Here is a 15,839-nt window from a genome sequence, read left to right as displayed (position 1 = left end):
TCTCTCTCTCTCTCTCTCTCTCTCTCTCTCTCTCTCTCTCTCTGTGTGTGTGTGTGTGTGTGTGTGTGTGTGTGTGTGTGTGTGTGTGTGGCTGGCTAGTGGCTTAGCTCTTAACTAGGTGTGTGGCTAACTAGTCTGCACTCTGATCTTCAGGCAAGCTTTATTTGTTAGATTACAAACAAAATATCACAATAATCAGACTAAAATGTCCTGTGGAGCTGAGCAGAGTTCTTAAAGGAGAAATATGAATGGCTAATAAATATTATTTTAAGTGGAAAATATCCATAGGCATCAGGGAAATAAATACAAATTAATTCTACTTTGAAATTTCATCTCACCCCAGTTAGAATGGTTATCAAGAGAGAGAGAGAGAGAGAGAGAGAGAGAGAGAGAGAGAGAGAGAGAGAACAAATGCTGAGATGATAAGGATATGTGGGAAAGTCCTTATTCACTGTTGGTGGGAGGTGTGGCTGCCATGGAAATCGGTCTGGAGGCTTCGAATAAATTAAAAAAATAAAGCAGCAGGCAAATCTCTGTGAGTTAGAGACCAGCCTGATCTACATAATGAATCCTAGGCCAGCCAGGGATACACAGTGAGAGCCTGTCTCCAAAACAAACAATCATATGACCCAGCTATACCACTCTTGAGCATACATACAAAAGACTGTGTATTCATCCCTGTTTGTTCTGTGCTACTCATAATTGCAAGGAAATGGAACCAGCCTAAATGCCCATCAACTGATAAATGGATAATAACTATATAGTACATATACACAATGCATTCAGTGATAAAGAAAAACAAAGATATGATATTTGCAGGAATTTGTATAAAAACATAAAAGATATACATTCTCTTAATACCAAGATCCTAGCTTCCAATTTTTATACACTTGCATTTATGTAGAAGCCAGAAAACTAGAAAGTAACCCACAAAGGATCAAGACACAGTGCTGAAGAGGGGGAAGAAAGAATGTAAGAGCCAGAGGAAGCTGAAGACTGTGGTGGAATGCTGTCTTCTAGCCACAACATGGCCATTGCACTCTTGATATCAAAGCATTTGTCATTCATTACATGCACAACACTGGGCCCATCAACATCCTTCCATGGATGGGTGAGGGGTTCACAAAGTCTCCCCCTTCCCAGAGAATCTACAGGCAGTCAATGTTGCAGGAAAGACATTTTCTTCTGAGGTGTGGCCATTAGTAATATGACCATGTTCCTGAAAATAACTTTCCACCCATTTTCCCATAAACAGCCCCAATGAAACTCACTGGGTCACTAAAAAATAGAGGGGTGTGGCGAGGTGGCTCAGCAGGTAAAGGAACTTGCCCTCAACCCGGAGTTCAATCCTTGGGATTCACCCAGTAGAAGGAGAGAAATGAGTTGCCCAAGTTGTCCTCTGACCTCCACATATGCACCATGGTGCCCGCAAGTGTGTGCTGCGAACGAGTACACACACACACACACACACACACACACACACACACACACAGTAAGTATCATTTCTTTTTCTTTCTTTTTTTTTTTTTTTGTTTTTGTTTTTTGAGACAGGGTTTCTCTGTATAACAGCCCTGGCTGTCCTGGAACTCACTCTGTAGACCAGGCTGGCCTCAAACTCTCACCGATCTGCTGCCTTTGTCTCCTGAATGCTGGGATTAAAGGCTTTTTTTTTTTTTTCTTAAAGACATGAAAGTACAAGTAGGGGTTTGTTAGGAAGAGGATCAAAGTAAGCAAGAGGGAAATAAGAGGATAATAAAAATGTGATCAAAATAGATTATATATGTATGAGAATGTCATAACTAAACCTATTATTATATATGATTACATGTTAATAAAAACAAAGTCTAGCATTGCACAAAAAAAAAATATTAAGGAACCCACAGCTCCCCTGTGTTTCCCTCAGTAAGTTCACTGTGGCTCCACAGGTCACCTCACTGCACAGCTAGAGGCAAACAATGTAGCACACTCTATCCAGAGGACATGAGGCTGGCACAACTTCCAATAGCCCGTCTAATCTAAGACCTCTAATTCTATGACCCTAGGTCCCAACAAATTCCCAATTCCATTCTTATTTCCTTTCCCTAACCACCAGCTTTTCTTTCCTAATGCCTTTGATTCAGTGCCCCTGTTAGCACCCTAAGGCAGTATCCATCACTCCCAGACCAGTAGAGTACCCAACATATACATACAAGCACATTACTGCATTATCTGCTGTAGCAATGGGTACAATCAAAGTGTCCACTAATAATATTAGATGAGGAATATCCATATGCTATGGTTTAGCTATAGATTGGGTGTGTCCTCCATAGATCCCTGGGGTAATCTAATCTCCATTTCAAGATATTCAGAAGGTACAAAGTTAATTCAACGATGGTGTTTTGAAGTGGAGCCCTTGAAAGCTGGGCATGTTAGCACAGGTCGGTAACTCAGTATTTCAGAGACAGTCACAAGAGGAACTCAAGTTTGAGGCCAGCCTAAGCCACACAGAGAAATTATCTGAAAGAGGGGGTGGGAGAGAGAGAAAGGGAGAGATAAGGAAGGGGGGATAATCTGACATTGGTGAATGCCAAAATATTTTTTAAGATTTATTTTTTTTATTTTATGTGTATGAATGTTTAGGTTGCATGTATGACTGTGTGCCCCTGTGTGCAGTACCCATGGAGGTCAGAAGATGAGTGGGATCCCCTGGAACTGGAGTACAGGCAGTTGTGAGCAACCATGCGGATACTGGGAAAATCAAACCCAGGACCTCTGGAAGAGCAACAAGTGCTCTTAACTGCTGAGCCACCTCTCCAGCCCCACCACCCCCACCTGCTGCCAATATTTTCTTAAAATAAGGTCTCATGTGATCTAGGCTGGCCTTGAACCTACTATGTAGCCAAAAATGGCCATGAATTTCTGATCCTCTTGCTTCCACCTTCCAAGTGCTAGGCTCACGGGTGGGCACTATGCTCAATTCATGCAGTGATAGAGAACAAACCCAGGGTTTCAGGCTTGCTAGGCAAACACTTGACCTGCTGAGCTACATCCTCAGCCCCCACGAAAATAATATAAGTGGGAGGGGAAAAGACAAATAAGGTGCAAGATAGTGTGTGTGTAGAATGATTCCTTCAGCTTCGATTTTGTAAATTAAGTAGACAAGAAAGGACCCAACCATGGAAAATACTTGAAAGAGTAATCCATCCAAAGAAAGAGTTAAATAGTGGTCACCTTCTGGTAGAGTTCACCAATAATACAAGATGCATTTGTTTTTCATTTTTTGTGCTATTAGGTTGCTTGCATTTATAAACATGAGCATGTATTGTAATCTCTTTATCCTACTGAATAGGGGGAAAATAGAATTGGAGGGGAAGTTCTTTATGGTTTTCTGTGTTGAAAAAGATAACTACATGTATAATTTTTAAATAAAATTAAGACGAGACTAGATCAAGAGTCACCAAATGTTATACACTATGGGAAGAAGAATCACCTTGGGATACAACAACAAAAACACTGCTTTCTGGGCCTAAGCCTTGACTTACAGGAAGATTAAATAATGATGGGAGACACAGTTTGTCCTGTCACCCAGGTAACCTGAATACACAGCCAGGCTTGGGAGGTCCTGGACTCAGCGGTCTCTGGGGTTCCAGGCCTTTTCTAGCACTAAGATGTGAGAATCAGTGTCTGTGCCCTGCAGCCAGGCTGCTCAGACTTGATGATGGGGAGCCTCTGGCAGGGGGCCCGGCACCAGCACTGTCAGGCTGGGGCCTGCAGAGAAGGGAGAGAGGCACAGACTGCTTGACTCAGCCTTAGAGAGGGAGTCACTTTCTCCAAAGTCGAGGACTCAGAAGCTTGCGTCACAACAGACACAAACTGTTCAAGACACATGGGGGCGGAAGAAATCACTCTGTGGTCTCCTGATTGCATCAACAGCTAGCCTGCCTTAGGCCAGAGGAACCCCACAAAAGTCTTCCAGGAAGCCCATTAACATCAAGCGGCCTCTGGAACTTCAAATGCCAGGAACACAACCTCCCTGACAGATCTTTCATAAGCAAAACCTGTCATTTACAGTAAAGCGGGCTTCAGGGCTCATCCACAAGAAGAAATCATGAAAATGAAAGCTTGAGTGAGTCCAGTTTCACAGAGGGGTGAAGTAGGCGGTCTTCGGCACTTTCACTCCAGCCCCTTCTGAGGTAAGCATTAAATCCCACTCCACAGAACAGAATCCATGCCTGGTATTGTGCACTCAAATATATATTCTAATCATACCCCTCCCTGCTCCTACAACACGAAGCAAGCAAGATATGTAAATAAGCAGCTTTTATAGCCCACATCCAAGACTATACCAGCACTGCTCTGGATTTTGTGTGCATTTGTATGTGGGGGCAGTGTGAATGAGCCACCAAGGGTGCATGTAGAGGCAAGAGGCCTATGCCATGCGTCTTCCACTATCAGTCTCCACCTTACTTTTTGAAGCAAGCCCCCTCACTAAAACTGGAGCGCACAATTTTGACCGGACTGTCCAGCCAGCAGGCTCTGAGATCCTCCTGGCTCCTCCTCCTGGCTCTGGGATTACAGACATGCAATGCCACACCCAACCAATCTTTACCTGGGTGCTAGGGGGCTGACCTCAGGTCCTCACGCTTTGGTGGCCAGCACTTTAACGGATGAACCATCTCCTCAGCACAAATGAAACTGGTTTTAAAACTCCAAGTCGGGGCAGGAGATGTGGCTCCGCTGGAGTGCTTGCCTTGTATGAACAGAGCCCTGTTTGATCCCAGCTTAAACTGGATACTCTCAGCTCTTAGGAGGTGGAGACAGGAAGGCCAGAAACTCCTGGTCATCTTACACAACAAGTGAGTTAGAAGCTGGGTTACATGAAACACTGTCTCAAAACAAAACAAAAACAAAACTGAAGGGTGGAAACAGATCAGAGAAAACACTTCAGTAGAAGACAGAGAGAAGGATAGGCAACTTGAGTTCCTGTCCACCCTGAAAGGTTAAATAAATATCCTTGAGACCCTAAGCATATAAACACACTATAAATTAAAAGTGATACTAGCCGGGAGGTACTGGCACATGACTTTAATCCCAGCACTCAGGGAGGCAGAGGCAGGTGCATCTCTGAGTTCAAGGCCAGCCTGGTCCACAGAGCAAGTTCCAGGACATCTAGAGCTACACAAAGAAACCCTGTCTCAAAAAAAAAAGTGATACTGAAACAAAATGCAATATTTACATGGTCTAAAATTAAAATTTTTTCTCCTTCTACTAAAAACTCTGCCATGTTCTCCCTCAGCCTTTCCATTTCCTGAGCTACTGCTGCAGGACACACAGGCACACACATGGGCAGGAGTCAGCTCCGTCTATATTTCACTCTTCTCTGTCCTCGAGCACGGGTCTTTCAGCAAGCTATTTCTCCCCAGGTAAAAAGCTCCAAATGCAATGAAAGAAAAAATTTGTCCCCTAAATAAGAACTAAACAAACCATGTTCAGCATCCTTAATTGCATGCTTAAAAAACTTGAAAAAAAAAAGGGCCCTCAGCCTCTGCAGCTGGCTTCTGTTTGGCCTCGTTTTTAACATCCGGGTGCATCGGTCCTTTATTACTACATAAAAACGTGTATCTTGGCACATCCAATGAATAGCAATAGATCAACTTCCTTATCACTTACTTCACAGACATTCGGCTTGTACTTTCTGATTAATGGTTCATGTTGGAATTTGGCCCAAACCATTTACGTCATAAATTTAATCCTACCGTTGATAAAAAATTTGAAGTTTCTATGACTACAGCAGTAAACAACAGTCAGTCCGAGCTGCTGTCACTTTGAACTAGCAGACTTGATTTATCTCATAAGTCAACAACAAACTTCAATATACATTCCGAAGAGGTACACTCAAGAAATAGCATTAGCAGCCAGGCATAGTGGCACACAACTCCAATGGCAGCACTTGAGACAGAGGCTGGAGGATTAGAAATTCAAAGTCAGCCTAGCATACATGAAACCCTGTTTCAGAAACTCAGAAGGGGGTGAAACATGCAAACACAGGGACTGGGCTGATGGGAACTCTGCACACACCATTCGTCTAATAATGTACTTGGCAGCCTGAGACCCTGGACTGCACTCACTGTGTACACCCCTCTCCAACAACGAAACTGGAAACCTGTTTTCAACCTAGGACTCCTACCTACATCACTGTACACACACTAGACAGTGGAATAAGTTTCTCCCTTAGCAACAATCAAATTTGGACAATTTGCATTCAAACATATTCCCAACACATGTAGGTAAGAAGGCAGGAGGGGTGATCCAACCTGAACTGATTGGGGTGCATGTACAATAAAGTAAACTGTGTCCTCTAAGAGAATTTCTAGGGAGAATTCCCCATTTACCATCTCATGCTTATTCATAAGTTGTTAAAAGTAAATGCATTATGGGAAGGTGAAGGCAGGGGTGTCAGTTCACCAGACCCAAGATAAATGATAAATAGGTGTTTTTTAGGGAAGAACTTACACAGATAAGAGTAAATAACCACCACGGCCTTCCTGCTCCAAAAGATGCAGTCTCTGCTCTCCGGAACACAAGAGAGTGAAATCCAGCACCTCCTCTACCTTGTAATGGGCCAAGTCAGCACCTGAAACCACGCCCAAAGGGTGTAACTACTACTACAATTCACTGGCAAGGCAAGATGCCACTACAGGAAAGGACATGCAGAGCAAAGAAATGGATTTAAAACGTATGAAGACATCTACAAAACATTCCCATACCCAAGGCTCAAGGAACATGTGGAAGAGGGAACAGAAAGATTGTAATACCCAGGGGATCAGAGTTTGCCGTGAGATTGTGACTACTAATAACATCAGAAGCTACATCCGTTGAATCTCACCAATGTGACTACCCAAATGTGAGCTGAACAAGGATGGTACCAATGGACATGACAAACTGGACAGGGAAAAGCCACAAGGCCTCAACCATGCACAGGGGACTAAAGGCAATTGAGGAAAGTTGGGAATGGAAGAAAACACCAATTGGTTGTCCAGTGCCAAATGGTCAGCCCTGAAAACATACACGCAGGTAGCATTAGCATTTTATGGACTCAACAGGTTATGTTTAGAAATATTAGATAGATAGATAGATAGATAGATAGATAGATAGATAGATAGATAGATACATACATACATACATACATACATACAAACATACATAAATACATAGATAAGTACATAGGTACATAGATATATAAATACATAGATAGATATACAGATATATGCATGCAAGAACAATTAGTAAAAGGAGACCATGAATTTGAAGGAGATCCAGAAGGGGTATATAGGTAGGTTTGGAGGGAGGAAAGGGAAGGGAGAAATGTTATAATTAAACTACAATCTCAGAAATAAAAAGTAAAACTTAAACTTTCAATCAAAATAGAGAACTTCATGCACCTTAGCAGCAAACCCCTCTTAAACACCCTAACAGGAAGCCTCAACAGTAACCAGGGTCCTTGGATACCTCACTCACATGGCCGTTGACAGCATATTTGATCTATCCTCTGGTTTTGCTTTGAACAAAATTTCCTTATTACTTTTGCAAAAGTTTTCCTTATTATTTTATTTCAATTCTTTGACTGAGAGACCAAGAACCTGGAAACACCTGTCCCAGACTCCAGTGGCAGGAGTTGGAATGATGGGTTGGTAGGTAGGAAGCCTTGCTGTGCAAGTATGTGGACTTGAGTTTGGTTCCCAGCACTCACATACAGCCAAGCATGGCAATGCACACACCTATAATCCCAGCACTGTGGGGAAGACAGGGGGGAACTGTGGGGACTTGCTGGCTGTCATCCTAGCTCTAAATTCAAGATGCTGTCACAGGGAATAATGTGCAGAGTAATAGAGCAGAAGACCCAGCATCCTCCTCTGGACACACACACACACACACACACACACACACACACACACACACACACACACACACGTACATCACACCCATATAGCATATACACTACCACATATATACAGACACACTAACACAGACAGACAGACGGGGAGGGAGAAGGAAGGAGGGGAAGCAAGAGGAGGATGGAAAGGAGGAGGAAAATGGCATTAACTCCTCCCCAGGCCTGCAATCTGCAGTTTCTAGGTGGGGGGTGGTAGGAGGGCTTAATTGATTTAGCCAATTTACTGAAAGTCAATAATCTCAAAATAACTACTGAATTTTGTGTTATTAACAAGAGTAGGTATACAGCTTTTTTTTTTAATGTAGTTTTTCTTGCTCATTTTGTACAGAGAGAAAGAAGGCATGAAGATGGATGGGTGGGAGGTAGAGAGGATCTGGGATGACATAGAGGGGAAACAGTGAACAAAATATATTGTATGAAAAAGACATTTTCAGTTTCTTTCTTTTTCTTTTCTTTTTTTCGACAGGGTTTCTCTGTGTAGCCCTGGCTGTCCTGGAAGTCACTCTGTAGACTAGGTTGGCCTTGAACTCACATTAATCCACCTGCCTCTGCCTAGTACTGATATTAAAGGTGTTCACCACTACCACCCAGTGGAACTATTTTCTTAAGCAACCAAGTTCTTTGGCAAAAGACAGAATCGTGCACTCAATCAATATCATCACATTAGCATATTTAAATGACCTACTTTTCATAAATTAAAATTTCTCTTGTTGGTTATCAAATGGCTTTTTTCCTTTAGTTTAAAATGGATAAGATAACGAGGGCTGGAGAGATGGCTCAGCAATTAAGAGCACTGACTGCTCTACCAAAGGTCTCTGGTTCAATTCTCAGCACCTACAAGGCAGCTCACAACTGTTTGTAACTCCAAGATCTGACACCCTCACGCAGACATACATACAGACAAAATACAAATGCAAATAAATAAAAATAAATAAATATTTTTAAATGGATAAGATAGGGCTGGAGAGATGGTTCAGAGATTAAGAGCACCAACTGCTCTTTCAGAGGTCCTGAGTTCAATTCCCAGCAACCACATGGTGGCTCACAACCATCCGTTATGAGATCTGGTGCCCTCTTCTGGTGTGCAGATATACATGGAAGGAGAATGTTTTATACATAATAAATAAATAAAATCTAAAAAAATGGACAAGATAAAACTTTTTTAACAATCTTGTTTCTAATTCAAATAAAAAATAAAAATAAAAAAGGAAAAACAAAAGAGACCATAAAAAATGGAGAGAGAGCTTTAACGCTGCTCTTCATTTTATTATGGTTTTATTTTCAGAGCCGATTCTATAGAAAGTACAAAGTCTATGTGTCTATTTAGGAAATTAACTAAAATTAGGAAGCAATATATTATGTCTCAAGAAGAAAATGTGTTATGTGTTTTATAATACTTCTGATCACTTCAACCATCACCAAACAATAAAACTATTACACACACACACAAAAAGAAAAATGGCTTTGGCTGTTCTTGCAGGGGACTCAGGTTCAATTCCCAGCACCCAACATGGCAGCCACAACCATCTGTAACTCAAGTTCCAGGGTATCTGATGCCCTTTTCTGGCCTCCATAGGTACAAAGAACATATATGGTACACAGACATATGTACAGGTAAAACACAAAAAGTAAAATTTATCTTTAAATGCTGCCTCTGAAATAACTTAATTACCCATTGTGATTCTCTCACCTCCAAGAAGGTGAGGCTTCCCTTCAGACTTCCCAAACATACAATCATAAAACTTGTACTTGTGTAACAAATCATATTTGTTTTAAAAATACTGTAGCAAGTTTATATAGTGTTTGTATTTGCTTAGTGAATGCAAATATTGAATTTTATCTAGCCTTGCCCCATATGTTCACAAGAGCTTCACAATAATCCTGTACGGGTTGTGGGGTGAACTCGTTTCCTGCTGTGGAGTTAAGTAGGCAGGGATCTTAAAGCTCTGAAGTATGAAGAAGGATTTTTGCTAAAAAAAAAAAAAAAAAAAAAAAAAAAAAAAAAAAAAAAAACTATTAGTTTTACAGTTAGCCTTTCTCCAGTCCTTCTCCAGAGAGACCTACAGTATTTTACAAGGGTAACTGTACACTGGGGGAAACAGTCAGACTTTCTGGGACAGGCCTATTGGATACTGGTTCAGATAACACTGATTCCAGGGACCCCAAGAAACACTATGTTCTTCCATTTAAAGTGGGGGCTTACAGAGGTCAGGTGATTAATAGAGTTTTGGCTGACATCTGACTCACAGTAGGTCCAATGGGTCCCCAGACTCATCCTGTGATTATTTCCACAATTCCAGAGTACGCAATTGGGATCACTACACTTAGAAGTTAGCAGAATCCCCACACTGGTTCCCACTCCTGTGCTTACCGCTGCACTAAAGCTCCTTCCAGAATCCACACAGTCCAGCAAACAAGTAGGCATGGCCCAGAGGCACAAGCCAGAGCTGCCTGGCTTACAAGCTGACCCATGTCAGTCCCACCACTCTCTTCCCAGTGCAGGGTGCCAATCCTTACTATTTCTGGCCAAAGGCCTTTTCAAATGTAGGGAGAGTTAAGATATGTGCAACCTAAAACTATAAAGACATCCAGTTCCGATGATGGCAAAGCAAACAATGGACCTATCCTTTTTCTAAACACAACTAGAAAGACAGGGGAACATCAGTGCAAATGTGTCAAAAATGAACAAAATAATGAAGAGTTACCAGGAGACCATCTGGGAGAGGACAAAAATCAAAGGAGGAAAGCTTGGCAGTTAGGGGTAGCATTTTCCCTCATGGAAAATGGAGATGGAGCAGTGCTTCTGGCAGAGTCAGGAGGGTGGGTTACGGGAGCCAAGACTGCCGAGATGGACAGGGGACAGGCCTTGGAATTGGAACTAGAGCTCTCAGTGCTCCGTGTGAGCTGCAAGTACACCAGCCTCCCAGGAATCATGGACTCTGTGAGTTAGCACAGGCTCTAAAATCAAAGTCCTGTTAATCTGGATGTCAAACATCACCAGGTAAATGACACAACAGCATCAAACATGCTAAAGCTTCAGGCTGTCATTAACATACAATGTCCAGCATAAAACCAAAATGACCAAGAAGGCAAAACAGACAGTTCAGCATGGACAAAACCATCAAAACAACAGAAAATAAAGAGCCAGGTCAGGCATAGCAGCTTGCCTGTTACCCAGCACTTGAGAGACAAAGGCAGAAGGGTCAAGTGTTCAAGAGTGGTTTTGCCTACATGTGTTCAGGCCAGCCTGGACTCCATGAGACACAATAACACTACTCATTACTATGTTTAAAAAAGATTCAAGATTGTACGTTTGCCAGAGAACATGAAACAGAAAGAACATCTTAGATTTTCTATAAAAACCAAATCAAAATACTGGAACTAATACATGGTTAGGAATTAAAAACCAATATACAGGCTGGGCAGCACACATGGTTGAAGAGGTAACTAAAAGATTCGTCACCAAGAAAATTACTTAAAATGAAGCAGAGCAAAACCAAAGAATAGACAACACCAAGCCAACAAGGGACACAGAACACAGAGACAAGATACAATGACTACAAAGCACAGGTAACTGGAGATGTCAGGGTGGTGGTGGTGGAGGGGGTGCGATGGGAAGGGTGGAGCAGAGGTGGGGGTGGGATGCAGAAACAATAAGGCTGAAGAAAGATATCAGTCCATACACTAAATCATCAGAGATCCCAGGAAAATAAGTAAAATGAAGTGCATTATAAAGAATCTGTTGAAATCCAAAAATAAGAAAAATAAGATGTTATCTTCAAATGAGAAACAATTGACTGATTGCCAACTTTGTAATAGAAACAACACTTAAAAGCAGAATGAGTCTTTAAACAGGTGAAAAGAAATAACTCATATGACTTATGGTGAATCAGGTTATTTCCAGACAAAAACACAGAAATAAAATATTCAACAGCAATACTGAACAGCAAAAGAAACCAAAGTAATGTATTTTGATTTTCTGACCGTCTGGAAGAAAAAAAGAAAAACAACAGTAGACTTAGCTTAATCAAAGGTAAATGTCATCCTCAGAGTAGCCATTAAGGAAATTTAAGTATATTGGGGGGGTTAGCAGAAACTACTTCATTTTTCTCTTTCCTAAACAGTGTCAAAAAATCAAAGTGCATATGTATTATCAGACAAAGAAGACTTCTGGGCTAAAAGCAGGATACCATAAAGATAAAATGATTTTTAATCTCTGTGTACATAATCTCAGAATTTTAAGGAGAAATAGTCAAAGTCATAGAATTGGAGGAGGTTACAACCCAACTATCTCAATCAATGATAAAACAAAGGGTTTTGTTTTTGTTTTTGTTTTTTTTAATAACTATGGGACACAAATGTCTTAAGTTAATGGCTTTCTATAATATATTATTTCAAACAGGAAAATAAGGCTAGGGTACTGCTCGGCTGTAGAGTGTTTGGTTGGCCTGCATGGAGCCCAGGTTCTATCCCTAGCATAGAAAAAGGGGAGGAGATGGAAAGGAAGAAGGAAGAAGAAAAGGGGGGAAGGGAGGGGGGAGAAGCGGGAAAATAACTTAATAATTGCATTAGAATACAAGAAAATACAATATATACAACTATAAATAAGATGTTGCTACAAGGTAATCATCCCATAGAGAATTCTAAGTTGATCTCCATGAATTCTATCTCCTAAGAGTATCCCAATTACCGAGTAATGTGACCTAAGGTTCCGTCAGCATCACTGATGTATGCAATCCTGTCCCTGCTATTTCAGCCCTTTGGCTTTAGTCCCAGATGCAAACAAAGTTAATAAAGACAATAAATAGGTAAAGCTTGAAGGTTATTCATTCTCATTTAAGTAAGGCTCTAGAGGACTCAGGGCTAATAAGATTATCACAGTGAGCCTAATACAGTCAATAGAAAGCCCTTTAAAAAGAGGGTTTAGAGTCAGGCAGTGGTGGTACATGCCTTTAATTCCAGCACTGGGGAGGGGGGGGGGAGCAGGTGGATCTCTGAGGCCAGCCTGATTTACAGAGTGAGTTCCAGGATAGCCAAGAATACAAAGAGAAACCTTGTCTCAAGAAACAAAAAAGAGGGGAAGGGGAGTAGGAAAACAGCCAGGAGGAGGCTCTCCTCCAGGGCTTATGACCTCTCCAGCCATGGATAGTTGGCTAAGTTTATTGTACAAGGCAGAAATTCCTTCCTAGTGAGTGGTTCTTAAGTCCAATTAGACATTGTTAGTTACCCCCAAGATAAAAGTGCCACTATTACATAACTGGGAATATACATGTTTTTTTTTAATAGATTCGTTTAATTTTATGTGTGTATGAGTACCACCTGCATGCCAGGTACCCACAGAGACCAGAAGAGGTTATCAGATCTCCTGAAACTGGAGCTTCAAGCAGTTATAAGCTACCATGGAAGTGCTGGGAACAAAACTCAGGTCCTCAGAAGTACAGCAAGAACTCTTAACTGCTGAGCCACCTCTCCAGCATACACCTGCTCTTAGGGATACTGTGCCATGCTAGTCATTGTGGTCCATAAACTTGATAGCTGGGCAGAATTTTGATTGTTTTTCTCTCTTGGAAACTTGCATAATACCTTCAGATCCTATGGAAGCTAGCCCTCTGTTTGGTGATATATTATTTATAATTTATTAAAGCTTGCCTGAGGATTCAGAAGCAAAATCAGCCACAAGACGTAGAAGCCAGGCACACATATTTAATCCTAGCAGCCAGAAACTAGGAGGTGGTGGTACATACCTTTAATCCTAGGACTCAGGATTAAGAGGTAGATGGATCTCTATGAGTCCAAGGCTACCCAGATCTACACAAGACTGATCCAGTCCTAAAGAGAAACAGCTCTCACAAAGACGATCTCAGCACCTGGGATCACACACCTTTAATACCAGCATTAGAGGGTTATAAAAGATAGGAGCAGGGTCTTCAGTGGTCAGTATCAGAGATTCATTCTCCAGCCACACTGAGGATAGGAAGACATTGAAGTCTCAGGATTCTCCAGCCACGCTGAGGAGAGGTTACAGTGAAAGGTATGGTCAGTGCTGATGGAGACAGGATCAGTCCATTCAGCCTGAGGTAGAAGTTAAGGAGCTCGTGGCCAACTGCTTTGCTTTTCTGATATTCAGCTTGAAGTTTGAACCCAATATCAGTCTCTGGGTGTGGGCAGAGTTTCTTTCTCACCTGGCCCCACAGCTGTTTAGCCCCAAATAAATACACAGACGCTTATATTAATTATAAACTGTTTGGCCGATGGCTTAGGCTTCTTACTGGCAATCTCTCTCTTAATTATTAGCCCATTTCTATTAATCTATGTATTGTACATGGTCTTATCTTGCCAGAGAATGCTCCAGCATGTGACTCCTTCTGCTACTCCATGGCATCTCCCTGACACCTCTCTCTCAGCCCTCTTCCCACAATTCTCATCTGGTAGTGCCCCCCCTCCCCGCCGCCGCCCCCCACCCCCGCCGCCGCCCCCCCACCCCCGCCGCCGCCCCCCCCCCGCGCCGCCCCCCACCCCCCACCCCCCCACCCCCGCCTATACTTCCTGCCTGGCTACTGGCCAATTAGTGTTTTATTCATCAACTAATAAGAGAAACATATATACAGAAGGATTTCCTCCATCATCTAGGTCTTTTATTTTTTGAACAACACCTCAGGAAAAAGGCTTCCAGGTTGGTTCAAGATCAATTCCTCAAAGTCCTGTGTCCAAAGCATGTGGTATCTTCAGTAACAGGACCTTGTCTTCAAGTTCTGGGAAGCAACCAAAGACAATGGCCATACCCTGTACTGTTTGGGGAGTCTACTGGATTCCCCTGACCAACTCTGCCATTTTCCTAACCAATGTAATGTCTAACTGTATCCTAAATATTAATCCTTATACTCACAGATAAATCTAACTCTTACCCTCGTCATAGAAGCTGGTTTTTTATGAAAAAAATAAGTATTTTATTTTGGCAGCACTATTTGAATAAACATTTTGAACTCAACAAAGGCACATGATCTTCTATTTAGATCAGGTCATGAACTCTTCCAAGTGCAGGGAATACTTTAAAAACCAAAGGGAATACAGAAGGACCCCTTTCTTTATTTTTACACTATAAATGGATGTTCCCCACTGAGGCCAGCAGATTGTGCTGAAATGTGGGCCCACCACCTTCTGGCTAAGCAACCTTGAGTACTCTAATTGAACTTCCTCATGCTCCTATTTACTCAGCTGAAAACAAAACCAAATATGGGGAAAGTATCTGCCTCAGGATTAAGAGAATTATCTGAGATAATCACACACAGCTCTCACAGAGTAAGAGCTCTACAAATATTAATTCTTATCGTGATTGGAAATGGTCTTTAAAGAACCATTAACCTAAGCAAACATCCTCCGCTCCTTCAGTTAAAATCTGTTAGCATCCCAGACTTGGAAAGAACTTCTACTTTATTAACAAAGGCGACAAATGGTGCTGTGGTTCAGATGTAGCCTGCCTACCAAGGTTCCTCAGAGGAACAGCACCGAGAGGTGGTACTGCCTGGGGGCAGGTCATAAATAAGGTTACAGGACACCACCTTTAGCCAGTGTCATGCTCTCAAACCTCTAAAACAGTAATCCAAATAAATCTCTTTTACAACTAATACAGCCTCGAATGTTTTGTTATATCAATATAAAGCCAACTAAGATAATCCAAACAAAAGATTTTTTTTAAATCAATCTACACAGTTAATAAACTGACTTATTTCTCTGGTCCAAGTATGAAACTGATATAGTCAGTCATTCAATCTAGTTGGATAAATAGTGAAGGCACTTTGACTAATACTAGAGACCAAGGAGTAGGACATCAATAAATAAAAGTTTTTGCCCTTAAGTTGAGCATATTTGACACACATCTTTCATCCCCAGTTAAAAAGAAGAGGTG

At 41.7% G+C, this 15,839-nt stretch overlaps 1 protein-coding gene across 3 annotated transcripts in view; it reads right to left on the bottom strand.

Moving 5' to 3' along the window:
• Positions 1-15,839, bottom strand: part of Smim3 (small integral membrane protein 3) — a 43,176-nt gene that overhangs the window by 4,393 nt on the left and 22,944 nt on the right. Inside the window, exon 1 of one of the 3 annotated variants that reach the window (XM_027402843.1) lies at positions 4,589-4,740. The exons of the other annotated variants lie outside the window; for them this stretch is intronic. The gene's annotated coding sequence lies outside the window, so the exon portion shown is untranslated. Of the gene's footprint in view, positions 1-4,588; positions 4,741-15,839 lie in introns of those variants that run through there. 3 annotated transcript variants of the gene reach the window in all.

The sequence above is a fragment of the Cricetulus griseus genome, chromosome 2 (assembly GCF_003668045.3).
Source record: "Cricetulus griseus strain 17A/GY chromosome 2, alternate assembly CriGri-PICRH-1.0, whole genome shotgun sequence".
NCBI classification, from domain to species: Eukaryota; Metazoa; Chordata; class Mammalia; order Rodentia; family Cricetidae; genus Cricetulus; species Cricetulus griseus.
This window is presented reverse-complemented; position numbering and strand designations above follow the sequence as displayed.